Below are 19,470 nucleotides of genomic sequence, written 5' to 3' on the forward strand. Positions count from 1 at the left end.
TTAAAAAAAAAAAAAACAACTCTTTCAAATACATGAGTTGGAAACTGACTCTTAAGTGACTGTGTTAACAGTAGTGCTCACACAGTATTTACTCAAGAAATGCTTGTTGAATTTAAAGACCCCTGAAGAGAAGTGGAAGTGGAGAGGGCAGTGAGGTGGGGGCAGTCTTCCTCATGCCCCGGCCATGCTGGGTGTTTCTGCAGGTCTGGCTGTTGCCAGGACCACCTCTGGTTCCCAAATCCCGTACCTCCTGTGGTGGTTCTGTCCCTGTTGTCTCCAGTCCCTCCTCAGTGAAGTAACCCTCCATCACTATACCCAAACTCCTCATGCCTGTATGGCTCCCCTTCTCCTTCATCCCAGGGCTGATAGGGCCTCACCCACAGGCCAGCTAGGTGCCCACTGGGCTGGCCATGGAGGCCCAGCCCTAGGGTCCCCAAGCCCTGAGGCCCAAGTTCCCAGTAAGCCCCATTCTACGCATGTAGCTCCCCGTCTCCTGCTGTAGCCACTGAGGAGGAAGTGGGGGGAGACGGGTGCCTTCCCACCGGGAAATCAGGGACTGGGGGTGAGGTGAAGAGAGGTCCATCGTGAACCTGGACTGTGGCCATGCAGCTTTACGTGCCCGTGCATTTCTCACAAGAACAGTGAGAAGGCAATAGTGCCAGTGGTATGGGCTAGCGACATTGTGTCTTTGAGGACCAGTTAGGCACCTTGCCGCTTTCTGAAACATCCTTTTTATGGCAAATTTCATTTTATGTTCCATTTAAATCATGTGCCATCAGGCTTGTGTAACAGCCCTTTAGAAGTTGGAGAGCTGTGTTTTCACCAGAGACCTTCTCCTCGCCTTCTGATGGCCTTGTGTGCGCATATGGGAGAATGTTCTTGTCCTGGAGACATTGCGAGGTGGTAAGGGGTGGGGGGCAGAACATGGACTGAAATGTCTGGTTTGGACGGTATAGCTCTGTGACCTTGGGCATCTTCTCTGGGACACTTGCCTCATCTGCAGAATGAAGTGGCTGAAAAACAGGACCTTCTGGGACATCTTTCAGCTCCAGTATTACATTATCCCACTTCTTTGAAACTCCCCAGCAGTTCCGCCTTGTTTTATTTCTGTGCAGGAAGAGGGAGTGTGGGGTCTAATAGCCCTTTTTCCTGACTCGGTGACCATGTCCATTCCATCTCCTGAAGAAGAGGGATAATAGTGCCTGTCCTCCTTCTGAACCTACTGCATGAATGTGCACTGTTGATTTGAATGTGGAAAGTAAAACAAAGGGCACAAGTCAGTGGACGACATGGGCGGGATTTAGGAACTCTGACCAAAGTTTCAGTAGGAAGATGGGGAGCATGAGCAAGATGAAATACGCAGAAAGGGCCCCTTCCTTAGGCCAACAGATGAGACTTTAGGATCATAAAATCATTGGGCTTTGGGGTCAGATGGTTGTGTGTGAACTCCTGGGTGGAAGGGATTGGCTCTCTACCCTGAATTTTGTGGTGGAATGCATTGTGTGTGCACGTACAGCACACAACGCTTACGGGGGCTAGTAATAGAGGGTAAAGGGTCAGACTCAGGAGTCGGAAACACTTGGGTTGGAGCACTTGCAGTGTGCCATTTTCTGACTGCCGTTTTCCGACTCTGTGACCTTAAAGCAGTCCGTTCCTCTAATCCTAGATTTGCCTATCTCTAAAATTGAAAATATGCTGGGATTTTTATGAGGCTCAAATGAGGTAAAGCTTGTGAAATGCTTATCACATGCCTGGAACTTCATAAGCTTTCATTGAATGTTAACTAGGATTGTTACCATTATTAGCTCCATTATCTGTTTACCTGGGAGTTGCTGACACCTCAGTGGGTAAAGAAGTGACATCAAGCCTGGCTCAACTAGCTGGCAGTCATTCAAAAAAAAAAAAAAAAAAAAAAAAAACAACTCATCCACCATGGTATCTTTGTTGCCCACTCAGTAGGAGAAGGAAGATGTGTGCCATGATGACACAATTAGGAAGCATTTATATTCTGTTTGTATTAAGCCAGAATGTTTATTATTTCCAGCTGCCTATCAAGGTTGACATCTTAACGAGGCCATAGCTATTATAAACGTTTTATTTTTTTTAATATGAGATTTATTGTCAAATTGGTTTCCATACAACACCCAGTGCTCATCCCAACAGGTGCCCTCCTCAATGCCCATCGCCCGCTTTCCCCTCCACCCCACCCCACCCCCATCAACCCTCAGTTTATTCTCAGTTTTTAAGAGCCTCTTATGTTTTGGCTCCCTCCTTCTCTAACCTTTTTTTTTTTCCTTCCCCTCCCCCATGGTCTTCTGTTAAGTTTCTCAAAAATATGGAACACTTCACGAATTTGCATGTCATCCTTGTGCAGGGGCCATGCTAATCTTCTCTGTATCATTCCAATTTTAGTATATGTGGTGCCAAAGCCAGCACTATTATAAACGTTTTAAAAAGTGCTTTCGTAGAATTATCACCAGAAGGAAGTTTAGAGCCACAAGAATCGGAATGCCTTCTTCCTTTTACTCTCAGACCCCATTTTTAATCAGAGTCACAATAGTCATTTGACAAGTGTTTGTTGATGGCTTTCTGCATACAAGCCACCATTCTAAGCCTTGAGGATAGAATTTAGCAATGCTAAATAACTACACATTACCCCTACCCCTTGTGGTTGTCACGTTCAGATGGAGGGACCATGACATAAAAAGGCAAATACATTTGTTTGTAAAGTTTATGGAGGTGATGGTATGTATTATGAAGAAAAGTAGAGTGAGATAAAGAGGAAGCATTTGGGCAGGTACTGTCTCCCAGTAATGAGTGGTCAGAGAAAGTCTGTCTGAGGAGATAATATTTGAACAGAGACATGAATGGTGGAAGGGAGCCAAGCACTTCTGCCAAGAAGTAAGTGGAAGGAGGAAGCAGTAAGTGGAAGGAGGAAGCAGTAAGTGCAAAGGTCCTGTGGCAAGGCATGCCTTTGGAGACCCAAGGAGCAGCAAGATCAGTGTGGTGGGGAATAGATGGAGGCAGTGCAGTTTTCACAAAAGTGTGTACCCCCATATTGCCAGGTACCAACCAACCAGGACAGATGCCATCTATAAGCAACCAGTAAGCTGTGCTTAGTGCGTCTCTGTTGAACATCAGTCTTTGGAGGGAACTTAGGGAGGCCAGATCACATGGGGCCACCGTGTTCTTTTAGCATAATTTCTAGGCTTAGCTCCAGAAACCAACTTTATCCATAAAAGATAAGGATTACTGTTCATTTGTGGGGGAGTACGTTTATTATTGACTCGGGTTATTTTTAAAAGTGAGTGTAAGAAAATTTCAAGGCAGATTTGTTACAAATCTGATCTCTACTTGTTTGTTTTTCATTCGGCAGTTCCTTCAGCATCCTATTAGAGTAAAAAGATGTGGAACCTAACTTTCATCCCCTGCCTACTCTGGCTTCTAGGAATTAAAAGAGAAGGGGATAAGAGACACAATTACTGGATCTTTTGAGTTAGCAGGTGACAGAGTGCCCTAAACCATGGGAATAAGACTCTTTTTTTTTTTTAATTTTTTTTTTTTCAACGTTTATTTTTGGGACAGAGAGAGACAGAGCATGAACGGGGGAGGGGCAGAGAGAGAGGGAGACACAGAATCGGAAGCAGGCTCCAGGCTCTGAGCCATCAGCCCAGAGCCCGACGCGGGGCTCGAACTCACGGACCGCGAGATCGTGACCTGGCTGAAGTCGGACGCTTAACCGACTGCGCCACCCAGGCGCCCCAAGACTCTTAAAAGAAGAAGCCACCTTCTCATATGTGACCTGGGCAGATCGGAAGTCCTCTGTGAGGTGGCAGAGGGTGGGGTCCGTCTCAGTCTCTGGGTGCTGGAAAGCGTCCCAGGCTGCTTTGCTTCTCGGTATACCTCCAGGTGGACCCCTGTCATGTGCTTGAACTAAAGCCCTGAGGAACCCTGTTGAAAATTCTTTGAGAGTAGAAACCAGGGCAGTCATTCAGGAGCCCATGATAAAGCTGATGGGGCAAGGGCCATCAACCCTACCACGTCGGCCTCGGTGAGGGCAGTAGCAGCCATGAGAGAGAGTGATGGCCGTCAACATTAGAGGCCTGAGTGAGTGTCGCCTAGGGCCTCTGGCAGCCCGGCAGCAGCAGCTGTGATGTGACCCCCATCAGGGACAACCAGGGGCTACATGGTGCGGCTTTCACAGCTACTAGGATCCCAGGGCATTTTGTATCTACTAGACCTATACCTGAGGCCGGAAAACGGAACAGTCCGCAAAGGAGAACACATAAGCCACATGTTTCGTAGCAGATCCCCAAGGTGGCCAAGAGTCTCATTCGTGGATTCATTCATTAGAGAAATCCTGCATGGCTGGAGCTGTCTGCCTCTTTCCCTTCTCCAATCTGGTTTGGAGGCTGAGGGAGCGCGGGTTGTGAAAGCTTTCAAGATGTTAACCATGACAGAGAATTGTGTGGCTTCAGGTTCTGGAATCCGAAAGCGCTAGGTCTGGTATCTGGGCTCCGCCATTTTGTGGCAGTGCGTCTTCCTCCTCAACCTCCCCGAGCATTGGTTTCCTCATCACTGAACCGGGCTGAAATTTCCTTAAATTTCCTGTGAGGTTTAATGAGATAATGTATGGAAAGCACTTAGCACTGTGCCTGGTGTAGTGGACACACTAATGCTAGTTGTTGGTTTGATAATTCAGAATGGAAGTAGAATGAGTGTGTGTGTGTGTGTGTGTGTGTGTGTGTGTGTGTGTGTGTGTGTACATGTACGTGGTGGGGGGGCATCAGGCGTGGGAAAGAAGGGGAAAAGAGGAAAAAGCAGAGAGGGAAGGAGGAGGAGAGAATATTCAGGAAGAATACAGCAGGGGAAAAAAAAATCAGAGGTGTGCCAAGGTGTGTGAAGATAAAATATTTGAGACCCTTGAATGATAGGCTGGAACGGGCCCTAAATTATTTAAAATAAAAAAAGAAGAAATGATTTTACCAGTAGGGCTTTGGATGATCATCAGAATTAATTAAAGATTGCTTTTATTCCTGAATGTTTACTGAGTTCCTGTACACAGTGAGATGACGAACAACCACTTTCTGAGCATTCCTGAAACAAGATAGCAATTAAAGAGAGTGCTAGGGGTGTATCTGATCGTTATTATGATGGAGATTCCAGACTATGGCAGCAGGGCAGTTAACAGCCATTCTATTCATTTCTGATGGAAATAACACCAACCGACCCGGGGAGGTTTTAGACGTGGACTCCTTCAATCTGTCTATCCAGTCCCAAAGCTAACAGATAACTGTCAATTTTAATTTAGTGCCTGGCTGAATTCAGATGGGATAGGTGATGATTTTTTATCAGCCCCTTCTTATGATACAGGAAGACATGGAGAATTTGAGTGGCTCACTGAAGGTGAAGTCACTGGCATAAACCTCATATCCTCCCAGAACTTCAGAAGAGTTTGCTTTGCTTTTGGTGGATGTGTGGTCTGTATCGTTTCTCTCCCTTAGGTAAAATGAGGTTTCTCTATCCTCCCCCATCCTGGAGTTGTGTTGTTCATCATTTTGATTTTTTATAATCAGCTGACCTTTTTCCTAAATAGGTCATTTTGCTGTACAGTCAGTAAACTCAGCGTTCTGGAGATTTTTGCCCAAGGAGGCTTCATATATTTATATCTGGATGTGTCCATATGTCAGCAGATATTTCAGTCTATATTTGAAAGCTGGTGAGGTGGTAGCATTTAAAATTCCCTGCCCTAACAGAACAAAATGAAAACAAATACCCTTAACATATAACCAGACATTTTCAAATGTTCAAAAGATGAAAAATGAGACTTCATTAAATAAGAAATAAAATCAGAAGCAAAATATGCAGGATCTAGCCCTGTATCATTGATGCAACTATATTCTATGCACACATAAAAATGTTTAATTCCCATTTAAGTTCTAAAGACGAATCACATTGAGATGTGTATAGTATATGTTTTTTGAATGTTTGTTTATCTTCAGAGAGAAAGTGTGAGTGGGGGATGGTGCGGAGATAGGGGAGGTGGGGGAGGGTGAGAGGATCCCAAGCAGACTCCATGCTGTCAGCACAGAGCCTGATGCAGGGCTTGATCCCATGAACCGTGAGATCGTGACCTGAACCAAAACCAGGAGTTGGACACTTAACCAACTGAGCTACTCAGGCACCCCTAGATGTGTATAGTATATTTTAAAATACTATAGTCCTCTAATACCATCTTTCAATCATCAAGAGTTAAAAAAAATAAATTTGTTTTGGGCACAATATTTCTGCCATAAGAATTATACTATCCAAATATGCAGGAGTGTTTACTGCAGAATCTGTAGGGTAGAATGAATCTCAAAATAGGTCTCCCTGCCATTAAATACTCAAAATAATACAAATTTCAAGAATATTAAAATCCGATCCAAGCAAGTTATTACCTCTCAAGCCCAGTCCAGCCTCTTCCGTGACTTGATTGTAAGCTTTTCTACCTTCCAAAAAAAGTGAAGCTGTGGAAGGGGGAAAAAAAAAAAAGGAATACTTTGTGATAATCAAGTATTGAATAATTCTTTTTCAAAAGGAGAGTAATGGGGTGCCTGGGTGGCTCAGTCAGCTAGGTGTCTTGATATGCCCCGATTCGAAACCAAACCCCCGAAAACAAACCACCAGAGTCCAGAGTCAAAGCCAAGCAGCAAGGGTCGTTTATTGCAGGTTCGAACCCGGTCCTCCGCGCACTCGTTGCTGGTGACGCTAAGAGGCCCCGAGTAAGGATCTTACAGCTTCTTTTATAGACAGGCACAAACAAGTTAGGGATTTTTTTGAGGTTACAGAGCTGTTATTGATTGACATTTGAATTTGAACGCTCAGCAGAACTTGTTTGGTTCCCGCCTTTATTTCAAACCACTCAGCAGAACTTGATTGGTTCCCACCTTTAGGTCAGACTACAACCGGCCGTGCCCTGGCTGGTTTCGGAACGGCGGGGGGAGGGGAAAGATCTTTCCTTTGCAGTTGTGAGTACACCTGGTAATTTTTCTCTTAGCCTCTCAGTCTGACTCTTGATTTCAGCTCAGGTCATGTGCTCCTGGTTTGTGAGATTGAACTATACATCAAGTTCTGTGCTAACAACACAGAGTGCCTGCTTGAGATTCATTCTCTCTCTCTCTCCCTCTCTCCCTCTCCCCCTCTCCCTCCCCGGCACACACACGCATCCTCTCTCTCTCAAAATAAATATTTTAAAAAAGAGAGTAAGTCCTCAAGATCCAGATTATCAAATGCTAATAGTTCAAACAGGGTCAGCTGCCGTGAATTATACAAACTCCTAAGATTTAATTGACCCAGCTCTGAACAGTCTCTGTGTAAAGACACACAGAAGTATGTGACATGGGATTTATATCCAGGGGCTTACAGTGTAGTTACTGACAATGACATCTGAAGTTAGAAAGTATCTAACAAACATAAAAGATTGGAATTCATTTTCTGTTGCTTTCTTAACAAGTTACTACAAATTTAGTGGCTTATAACGGTACAAATATATTATCTTAAAGTTCTGGAGATCAGAAATCTGAACTCAGATTTTCTGGGCTAAAGTCAAGGTGTTGACAAGGTCTGCATTCTTTTTAGAAGTTGTAGGGGAGAGTCTGTTTCCTTGTCTTTTCCAGCTTCTGGAGTCTGCCTGTGTTTGTTGCCTCGTGGCCCCTTCCAGCTTCAAAGCTAGTGGTGTAGCACCTTCAGGTCTCTGTTTCTGACCTCTGCTCCCATTGTCACATCTCTACCTCTGACTCTGTTTTTATGGTCACACTTCCTCCTCTCACCAGACCTTTCTGTCTGCCACTTATAAGGACACTTGTGATTATTGGGTCCTCTCAGATAACCCAAAATAATCTTCCCATTTCAAGTTCTTGCATTTATTCACACCTGCAAAGTCCCCTTTGTTATGTCAGGTAATGGTTACAGGTTCTAGGGATTCAAATCTGAATGTTCTGGGGGAGGGGCCTTACTTAGCCTACCACAACTTTAAGCCACCAAAAAACCACCCTTGCGGCCAAGATTTGAAGATGCTATAATAACAGTCTTTGCCTTCAGCTTCATTTCCCACCATACTCCCTAAATGCATTGTTTCTGGCTCCAGCCCTGCCCTTTCTCTCCTCTCTGCCTTTGTTTGTGAATCCTCCTGTCTCTTGTTCACCTTTTGGAGTCCTACCCATCCTTCAAGAGTGGTCTTGAATGCAGTGTTCTCCCTTCAGTACTTGTGATTTTCCCAGGTTAGCCAGCACACTTTGTCTGCAGGGGACAGAAGCCTATCTCAAACTAATTTAAGCAAGAACTGGAGTTGTATTAATGCCAGCAATTTAATGGTGTAGGGGCAAGTCAGGGGTGAATCTGACCTCAGAAATAGGTAGGATCGGTGTCTTAGTTTGGGCAGCTGCAACAGAATACCGTAGGCGTGGGTGGTTTAAACCAACAAACATTCATTTCTCAAAGTTCTGGAGGCTGGGAAATCTAAGATCAATGTGCCAGTACATTCAGTTTTTAGTGAGAGCCCTCATCTTGGCTTGCAGAAGGATGCCTTGTTCTATCCTCACATGGCTGGGAAAGAGGGCTGTGGTCTCCCTTTCCCTTCTTAGAGCACTAATCCCAATATGGGTTCCACCTTCTTGACCTTATGATTACCTCACAGAGACCCTACCTCCAGCACATTTAGGGATTAGGATTTTAACATGGATTTCAGGGGACACAGGTATTCAGTTTGTAACAGTCAGGAGCTTGAACATGATTAGGACTGTGTGCTGCTGCTTTTTGCTTTTCTCCACACGCCTACCAAATTATCTCAGACCAGCACTTCTGACTTTGGTGGAAGTAGATGTGGCCACAGGCTACTTCGGTCTCACAGTTTTACAACTTTTAACTAGGAAAAAAAAAAAAAAAAAGCAGTCTCCTTCAGCTAGAGTTTGAAAACACTTGGGTGGGAAGGACTTCGATTGGCTTGGCTTTGGTCACATGTTCAGCCTTTAGACTAATCACTGTGTCCAGATGGTCACCTATTGAAGCTGGAGAATGGAAATGGGGAAAAGATTCTCACAAGAGGTGAAAGAAGGAAAAAGGTGTTGGAAAAAAAATACTTGCTGTAGCCTCCAACCTGGTGTTACTTCTCAAACCCCACTTTATATATCTTAATTTATATTGCTGTTACTTACACCACCTCTATCTTCTTTTTCATGACATTGATCATATATTACTCTGGATTGTTATACCAACACACTGAATCCTTAGAGGAAGTGCATATGTCTTTCTCATTGTCACCCCACCCCTCCCACCTGGCACCTACTACTGTGCAATACTGATAGTAAATGTATAGTCAGTGTGTTAAATGCAGTTGAAGATAACATGGTAAAAGAAGAGATATCTTGAGGCAGCTCCAGGTTAATTAAAATAAGTGCTAAAAATTCAGAGAAATTAAGTATACAAAAGAGCTTGATGACTTGAAAAATTTCATCGCTTGAGCTGGAACTTGGAAGATGAGTAGAATTCAGGGTAGAAAAAGACCTATAGCAAAGAGTATGAATTGTTAGAGAATGCATGTGACCATAAAGGAAACACAGAGAAACAGAAAACTAAATTTTAGGTGGAGACTGTCTCCTGATTCTGAGACCACTTCTTATGACTGTGTTGCTATAAATCATAAATATTTCATGTTCACATTAATTAGAAATTGTCATTGCAGAATAGGAGTTTTTCCATAACTTGCTATGATTCATGCAAGCAGTCATCCAATTAATTACTTACTGAGAGTTTACTATGATTATGTATGCATAGTAGGAGCTGTCACTCATGTTAAGGAACCTATTGCTGTTTCACCGAGGGAGGTAAGGAGCTGCAGGAAAAATGCTGAGGAAAAGGAGAAAAGCATTGCAGCCCTTGACAGTATCAACTCCATCAGAGCCTGTGGCTTTTAAGAATTCTTATGAATCTATTAATCAGAACAAAAGGAGGGTCTTACCCTCTGGTGTAGACATCAAGGGGTCATGTCCATTTTTTTTTTTTTGATATGCCTTTTCTCTGGAAAATGTAGATGACAAGACTCTTCCTTTGAATTGAGCACCTCACCTAGGGATGCATCTAGCCACAATCTATAGACCTACAAAAGTTGAAGACTTTAAATTTGGAGTGATAAAGATCTTGTAACCAGAGTCCTGCAATCATACCTCTCGCTCTTAATGTGTTCTTTATAAATTTGTTTAAAGTTTATTTTGAGAGAGAGAAAGAAAGCAAAGGGGGGAGGGACAGAGAGAGTGGGAGGGAGAGAAAGAGAGAGAATCCCAAGCAGGTTCCACCCTGTCTGTGCAGAGCCCCACATAGGGCTCAAACTCACAAACCATGAGGTCATAACCTTAGCCGAAGTCAAGAACAGACCCTTAAACAACTGAGCCACCCAGGCACCCCAATGTGTTCTTTAAAACAAGAGTTGAGTCCCTACTATATGCCAGGAATTAATATTGTAACAATAATGGAAAGCATTATAATAAGTAATAATAAATTGATTCTGCCTCCAAGGATTTTTGTGTCTAATGAGAGAGAGAAACAAAGAAATAGAAAGTAATAATTGCATGTAATAAGAACTGTGAAAGCCATTTGACCCCAGTGTCATAGGTTGTCTACTCTTCTTTATCAGCTTTTACCCTTACCTGTTCCTATGACCTGTCTTACTTCCTGTAGGAGTCCTCTGTAGAAAGACTATAGCTTTGTATTCAAGAAACTATTTCCATATGCTTGCCCCTTCTCAACTTGGAAACCTCTAAATTACCCCTCACCACCTCTGGAATAAAGTCTGAACTTAAGAGTCTGAGTTGCTAGGCTTTCATATTTTGGCATCATCCTACCAGCTAGCTGATTTTTTCCTATACTCTACCCTCACATATTCCCCCAAATGAAGCATTTGTGTTTCAGTTTTAAGGTCTACTTGCAGGAAACCATTGTGAATGAACTCCTGGGAAAATTATTGCTTAAATGCTGATTTTTAAATCATAGACCTTTCACATTATTGCTTCACTTTATCTAGTGTCTATGCCTTGTTTCCCAAATTCATTGTTAACTTCTAAAGAACTGGGATTGTTCTATGCATGTGTTGGTTCTTAGCACCTTGGACAGTACCTTGCCAGAAAGTCATCCAATGAATATGCAGTATTACAAAACGTAGCTTGAATGTTGATAAGACAATTACAAAACTAGGTTGACATATGATATTTTTATGCAGTAAGGTCACTCCAGCATTAGTGATGTGTCCTATAATTGGTAAGAGCTTGTAAAAGGCTATTTGGTAATATTTAAAGGAGAAGGCAGACTGTTGGTATGAGGAAATCCATTTTTAAGAAAATTATTCTGGTAGCAATATGAATGGTGAGTTGATGAGGTGAGAGAGACTGGAGGCAAATAGAGGAGCCACAAGACAGGCGTACTATGCAATATATTAAGCATAAGAGGCAAGTTAGGGGGCTCCTGGATGGCTCAGTGGGTTGAGCTTTTGACTTCTGCTCAGGTCATGATCTCACGGTTTGTGAGTTGAAGCCCGCATCAGGCTTTGTGCTGGCAGTGCACAGCCTGTTTGGGATGCTCTCTCCCTCTCTACCTGCCCCTCCCCCACTTGTGCACGCACATGTTCTCTTTTTCTCTCTTTTTCTTTCTCTCTCTCTCAGTAAATAAACTTAAAAATTTTTTTTAAAGTGGCAAATTAGTGTCTGTGCCAGGATTCTCCCAAAAACCCAGCATAATCAATTGCATCCATAATTATTTAAATGTTGTTAAAGCATAAATCCTCAGGATTTATTTCCATTAATTGTTCAGAAAGAAAGAGAGAGAGAGAAAGAGAGAAAGTAAGTCTGTTTTTAGCCAAGTAAGATCAGTTAGAGTGCATTCCAGATTTATTAGTATTACATAGATGTGAGCATGGATGATTTCATAGGAATTAAATAGAATAGCCTGTATCTGGGGCTAGAATAAATAACATGTGTTTTACAACCACAAGTAAGTTTTAAAAAAAAGGAGTATACTGAAATTGATGATGCCAGTCACAATTTGGTTTGATCCTGGACATCCAGATGCTGTCTCCTCTTGTGCTGCTCTTAATGGTTGATTGTACTTTTTAATTAAGGAGAATCTGAGCTACACAAGACTGAGGTCTAGAATATTAAACTAAAAAGTGGAAGTTTAATCTACAGTCTTATCTATGAATGATCCAGTAATCCTTTGTGAAACTTACATGCATTAAGATATGTAGATCTTAAGGGTACAATTTAATGAGTTTTAACAATGTATTGCCTTGTGTATCCACACCCTCATGGAGCTGTCCATATCCCTTGCCCCCAGAAGCTCTTCATGGACTCCTCACCCGTCAGTTTCCACCCTTCATGAGCACTACTCTTCTTAATCCCTTTGCCAGTGATTAGTTTTGTTTATTTTTGAGCTTCATTCAAGTGGAATCATAAAATAGGTACTCTTTCATCTGCGTTCTGTCACTCAGCATAAGGTTTTGGAGATTCATCATTGTGTGGTATAGTTCCTCAACTAAGTACTATTCTGTCTTATAAACATATTATTGTTATTCTTTTGATGACACTGAGGTTTCCAGTGTTTTTTTTTTCTCTTATGAATTGAGATGTTAGCATTTTTTGAGAGTCTTTCATTGTATATATTTTCATTTGTTGATTAAATACCCAAGAGTGGAATTGCTGACTCAAAGGCTGTCATTTTGTAAAAACTGGTTGCAATTTAGGTACTTTACATCAGTCAATATTGTCCGTCTTCTAGTGAGTGTGATGTGGTATCACATTGAGGCTTTAATTTGTATCCCTCTGAGGAATACTAATATTCAGCACATTTTCCTACGCATATTGGCCATTCATACATATTTTTTTGTGAGGTGTATTCCAAGTCTTTAACAGCTTGGGTTTTTGTCTTTTTATTAATTGGTAAAATTGTTTATATATTCTGGATACAAGTCCTTTGTCAGATATATCTATCTATCTATATATATATAGCTCAAATATATATATATCAAATATATATATCAAATATATATATATAGCAAATATTCACAGTCTATAACATGTACCTTTCATTTTCTAAATATCTTTTGATGAGCAGATGTTTTTAATTTTGGTGAAAAATTACCAATTTTATATTTAGTGCTTTTTTTGTCCAAATAAACCTTTTCCTATTCCAGGATAGCAATTATTCTCTTACATTTTTTTTTCTGAAAACTGTAATTTTTGCTTTTAGGTTTCAGTCTCTGATGCAGGTTGAATCAATTTTTATATAAGGTATGGGACCAGGGTTAGGATTCACTTTCTATACATTATCCAGTGATCCTGTGCCATTTGTCTAAAACATGTTCTTTACCCCCACTGAAATGCTTTAACAGCTTTGTTGAAAATCAGTTGACCCCGTGTGTGTGGATATGTTTCTAGACTATGTTCTGGTTTGTTGGTCACTTTGTCCTTATTCCAGTATCACACTATGTGTTCATATTGTCTTGAAATAAGGTAATGTAAGTTTTCCAACATGGTTTTCTCTTTTGGGATTCTTTTGGCCATTTCAGATCTTTCTAATTTCCATGTATATATTAAAATCAGTCCATTTTTATAAGACAGCCCACTGAGATTTGGATTGGGTTTCCATTGAATCTACAGATGAATTTAAAGATAATTGATATCCTAACAATATTAAGTCTACCAATCTATGAACATGGATATTTCAACAGTGCATTATAGATTTCAGTGAATAGGTCTTACACATTTTTATTTCTTTTTTTTTTTTTTTAATGTTTATTTTAAGAAAGAGTGAGCGGGGAGGCACAAAGAGAAGGGGAGAGAGAGAATCCCAGGAAGGCTCCATGCTTTCAGCACAGAGCCTGACTTGGGGCTCAATTTCACAAAATGAGATCATGACCTGAGCTAAAATCAAGAGCCAGAGGCTTAACCAACTGAGCCACCCAGATGCCTCTAGGTCTTATACATTTTTAAAATTTCTTTCCTAAGTACTTAAAAAATTTAATATGTCATTTTAAGTGGAACTATTTTATATAATTTTCTAATTGCTGCTAGTATACAAAAATACAGTTGATTTTTATGTTAACCTTATATGCCCTATGATTATGCCGAGTTCGTTTATGAGTTCAAATAATTCTTTTGTAAATTCCTTAGCATTCTCTAGATACGTAATCATGTCATTTGGAAATAAAAAGTTACAATTCTGCCTTTCAGCTCTTTACACATTTTATTTCTATTTCTTTATTGCACTAGCCTATTATACTTCAGAGTAACTTCTTGAACAGAAATGGTAAGAGAAGATATTTTTTCCTTGTTCCCAATTTTATGAGAAAATGTTCAATATTTCACTATAAAGTGTGATGTTAGATGTAGGTTTTTGGCAGTTGTTCTTTTTCAGATTTAAAATTTTCTAATCAATTCCTAATTTTCTGAGGGTTTTTATTATGAATGAGTTTGCATTTTATTAAAGACTTTTCTGCATCATTTAAAATCTTATGGGTTCTCGGTCCTTAATTCTGTTGTTGTGGTTAATTGCATGTTTATTTTCAAATATTAAATTAGTCTTTTCCTTTCTGGGATAAACCTAACTTGGTCATCATATATTACCTTTTAATATTTATGGCTGAGTTTGATTTGCTGATATTTTCAGGACCTTTAGTCTGTGCTCATGAAGGATAGTGATCTGTAGCTTTCTTTTCCTGCATTGTATTTGTCTGATTTGAATATCAGTACTGTTGGCCTCAAAAAGAATTGAGAATTATTCCCGTCACCTCTATTTATTTATAATAGTTATATAAGATTGATACTATTTCTTCATTAAGTGGGTGTGACGGAATATATTACTGAAGTCATGTGAGCCAGTGTTTTCTTTGTGAGAATATTTTATAATTCAACTCTTGAAAAGATACAGGACAATTTAGGTTTTCTGTCTTTTGTCAGTCCTGGTAGACTGAGGTTTGCAAGGAATTTGTTTTACTGAAGTTGTTGAATTTATTAGCATAGGGTGCCTAGTGGTATGACCTTTATTTTTATACTAATAATTTGAGTTTCCCTTCTTTTTATCCTTAATCAGTTTTGGTAATATAATCATTTTAGTATTATTTATTTATCTTACTAATCTTTTTATTTATTTATTTTTTTTTATATGAAGTTTATTGACAAATTGGTTTCCATACAACACCCAGTGCTCATCCCAAAAGGTGCCCTCCTCAATACCCATCACCCACCCGCCCCTCCCTCCCACCCCCCATCAACCCTCAGTTTGTTCTCAGTTTTTAACAGTCTCTTATGCTTTGGCTCTCTCCCACTCTAACGTCCTTTTTTTTTTTTTTTTTACCTTCCCCTCCCCCATGGGTTCCTGTTAAGTTTCTCAGGATCCACATAAGAGTGAAACCATATGGTATCTGTCTTTCTCTGTATGGCTTATTTCACTTAGCATCACACTCTCCAGTTCCATCCACATTGCTACAAAAGGCCATATTTCATTTTTTCTCATTGCCACGTAGTATTCCATTGTGTATATAAACCACAATTTCTTTATCCATTCATCAGTTGATGGACATTTAGGCTCTTTCCATAATTTGGCTATTGTTGAGAGTGCTGCTATGAACATTGGGGTACAAGTGCCCCTATGCATCAGTACTCCTGTATCCCTTGGGTAGATTCCTAGCAGTGCTATTGCTGGGTCATAGGGTAGGTCTATTTTTAATTTTCTGAGGAACCTCCACACTGCTTTCCAGAGCGGCTGCACCAATTTGCATTCCCACCAACAGTGCAAGAGGGTTCCCGTTTCTCCACATCCTCTCCAGCATCTATAGTCTCCTGATTTGTTCATTTTGGCCACTCTGACTGGCGTGAGGTGATACCTGAGTGTGGTTTTGATTTGTATTTCCCTGATAAGGAGCGACGCTGAACATCTTTTCATGTGCCTGTTGGCCATCTGGATGTCTTCTTTAGAGAAGTGTCTATTCATGTTTTCTGCCCATTTCTTCACTGGGTTATTTGTTTTTCGGGTGTGGAGTTTGGTGAGCTCTTTATAGATTTTAGATACTAGCCCTTTGTCCGATATGTCATTTGCAAATATCTTTTCCCATTCCGTTGGTTGCCTTTTAGTTTTGTTGGTTGTTTCCTTTGCTGTGCAGAAGCTTTTTATCTTCATAAGGTCCCAGTAATTCACTTTTGCTTTTAATTCCCTTGCCTTTGGGGATGTGTCGCGTAAGAGATTGCTACGGCTGAGGTCAGAGAGGTCTTTTCCTGCTTTCTCCTCTAAGGTTCTGATGGTTTCCTGTCTCACATTTAGGTCCTTTATCCATTTTGAGTTTATTTTTGTAAATGGTGTGAGAAAGTGGTCTAGTTTCAACCTTCTGCATGTTGCTGTCCAGTTCTCCCAGCACCATTTGTTAAAGAGGCTGTCTTTTTTCCATTGGATGTTCTTTCCTGCTTTGTCAAAGATGAGTTGGCCATATGTTTGTGGGTCTAGTTCTGGGGTTTCTATTCTATTCCATTGGTCTGTGTGTCTGTTTTTGTGCCAATACCATGCTGTCTTGATGATGACAGCTTTGTAGTAGAGGCTGAAGTCTGGGATTGTGATGCCTCCTGCTTTGGTCTTCTTCTTCAAAATTCCTTTGGCTATTCGGGGCCTTTTGTGGTTCCATATGAATTTTAGGATTGCTTGTTCTAGTTTCGAGAAGAATGCTGGTGCAATTTTGATTGGGATTGCATTGAATGTGTAGATAGCTTTGGGTAGTATTGACATTTTGACAATATTTATTTTTCCAATCCATGAGCAGGGAATGTCTTTCCATTTCTTTAAATCTTCTTCAATTACCTTCATAAGCTTTCTATAGTTTTCAGCATACAGATCCTTTACATCTTTGGTTAGATTTATTCCTAGGTATTTTATGCTTCTTGGTGCAATTGTGAATGGGATCAGTTTCTTTATTTGTCTTTCTGTTGCTTCATTGTTAGTGTATAAGAATGCAACTGATTTCTGTACATTGATTTTGTATCCTGCAACTTTGCTGAATTCATGTATCAGTTCTAGCAGACTTTTGGTGGAGTCTATCGGATTTTCCATGTATAATATCATGTCATCTGCAAAAAGCGAAAGCTTGACTTCATCTTTGCCAATTTTGACGCCTTTGATTTCCTTTTGTTGTCTGATTGCTGATGCTAGAACTTCCAGCACTATGTTAAACAACAACGGTGAGAGTGGGCATCCCTGTCGTGTTCCTGATCTCAGGGAAAAAGCTCTCAGTTTTTCCCCGTTGAGGATGATGTTAGCTGTGGGCTTTTCATAAATGGCTTTTATGATCTTTAAGTATGTTCCTTCTATCCCGACTTTCTCAAGGGTTTTTATTAAGAAAGGGTGCTGGATTTTGTCAAAGGCCTTTTCTGCATCGATTGACAGGATCATATGGTTCTTCTCTTTTTTTTTGTTAATGTGATGTATCACGTTGATTGATTTGCGAATGTTGAACCAGCCCTGCATCCCAGGAATGAATCCCACTTGATCATGGTGAATAATTCTTTTTATATGCTGTTGAATTCGATTTGCTAGTATCTTATTGAGAATTTTGGCATCCATATTCATCAGGGATATTGGCCTGTAGTTCTCTTTTTTTACTGGGTCTCTGTCTGGTTTAGGAATCAAAGTAATACTGGCTTCATAGAATGAGTCTGGAAGTTTTCCTTCCCTTTCTATTTCTTGGAATAGCTTGAGAAGGATAGGTATTATCTCTGCTTTAAACGTCTGGTAGAACTCCCCTGGGAAGCCATCTGGTCCTGGACTCTTATTTGTTGGGAGATTTTTGATAACCGATTCAATTTCTTCGCTGGTTATGGGTCTGTTCAAGCTTTCTATTTCCTCCTGATTGAGTTTTGGAAGAGTGTGGGTGTTCAGGAATTTGTCCATTTCTTCCAGGTTGTCCAATTTGTTGGCATATAATTTTTCATAGTATTCCCTGATAATTGTTTGTATCTCTGAGGGATTGGTTGTAATCATTCCATTTTCATTCATGATTTTATCTATTTGGGTCATCTCCCTTTTCTTTTTGAGAAGCCTGGCTAGAGGTTTGTCAATTTTGTTTATTTTTTCAAAAAACCAACTCTTGGTTTCGTTGATCTGCTCTACCGTTTTTTTAGATTCTATATTGTTTATTTCTGCTCTGATCTTTATTATTTCTCTTCTTCTGCTGGGTTTAGGCTGCCTTTGCTGTTCTGCTTCTATTTCCTTTAGGTGTGCTGTTAGATTTTGTATTTGGGATTTTTCTTGTTTCTTGAGATAGGCCTGGATTGCAATGTATTTTCCTCTCAGGACTGCCTTCGCTGCGTCCCAAAGCGTTTGGATTGTTGTATTTTCATTTTCGTTTGTTTCCATATATTTTTTGATTTCTTCTCTAATTGCCTGGTTGACCCACTCATTCTTGAGTAGGGTGTTCTTTAACCTCCATGCTTTTGGAGGTTTTCCAGACTTTTTCCTGTGGTTGATTTCAAGCTTCATAGCATTGTGGTCTGAAAGTATGCATGGTATAATTTCAATTCTTGTAAACTTATGAAGGGCTGTTTTGTGACCCAGTATATGATCTATCTTGGAGAATGTTCCATGTGCACTCGAGAAGAAAGTATATTCTGTTGCTTTGGGATGCAGAGTTCTAAATATATCTGTCAAGTCCATCTGATCCAGTGTCTCATTCAGGGCCCTTGTTTCTTTATTGACCGTGTGTCTAGATGATCTATCCATTTCTGTAAGTGGGGTGTTAAAGTCCCCAGCAATTACCACATTCTTCTCAATAAGGTTGCTTCTGTTTATGAGTAATTGTTTTATATATTTGGGGGCTCCGGTATTCGGCGCATAGACATTTATAATTGTTAGCTCTTCCTGATGGATAGACCCTGTAACTATTATATAATGTCCTTCTTCATCTCTTGTTACAGCCTTTAATTTAAAGTCTAGTTTGTCTGATATAAGTATGGCTACTCCAGCTTTCTTCTGGCTTCCAGTAGCATGATAAATAGTTCTCCATCCCCTCACTCTGAATCTAAAGGTGTCCTCAGGTCTAAAATGAGTCTCTTGTAGACAGCAAATAGATGGGTCTTGTTTTTTTATCCATTCTGATACCCTATGTCTTTTGGTTGGCGCATTTAATCCATTTACATTCAGTGTTATTATAGAAAGATACGGGTTTAGAGTCATTGTGATGTCTGTATGTTTTATGCTTGTAGTGATGTCTCTGGTACTTTGTCTCACAGGGTCCCCCTTAGGATCTCTTGTAGGGCTGGTTTAGTGGTGACAAATTCCTTCAGTTTTTGTTTGTTTGGGAAGACCTTTATCTCTCCTTCTATTCTAAATGACAGACTTGCTGGATAAAGGATTCTTGGCTGCATATTTTTGCTGTCTAGCACCCTGAAAATCTCGTGCCAATTCTTT

General features: G+C 40.5%; 1 protein-coding gene and 1 non-coding gene across 2 annotated transcripts in view; one reads left to right on the forward strand and one right to left on the reverse strand.

Annotated features, from left to right (window-relative positions):
* Positions 1–19,470, forward strand: part of NWD2 (NACHT and WD repeat domain containing 2) — a 186,332-nt gene that overhangs the window by 17,313 nt on the left and 149,549 nt on the right. The window lies entirely within an intron of this gene.
* Positions 2,330–2,436, reverse strand: LOC124521365 (U6 spliceosomal RNA). Its single transcript, XR_006964464.1, has one exon. It is a non-coding gene; the product is annotated as a U6 spliceosomal RNA (small nuclear RNA).

The sequence above is a fragment of the Lynx rufus genome, unplaced genomic scaffold (assembly GCF_022079265.1).
Source record: "Lynx rufus isolate CCGP_SWC_20201006 ecotype Redwood Valley unplaced genomic scaffold, mLynRuf1.p SCAF_3, whole genome shotgun sequence".
NCBI classification, from domain to species: domain Eukaryota; kingdom Metazoa; phylum Chordata; class Mammalia; order Carnivora; family Felidae; genus Lynx; species Lynx rufus.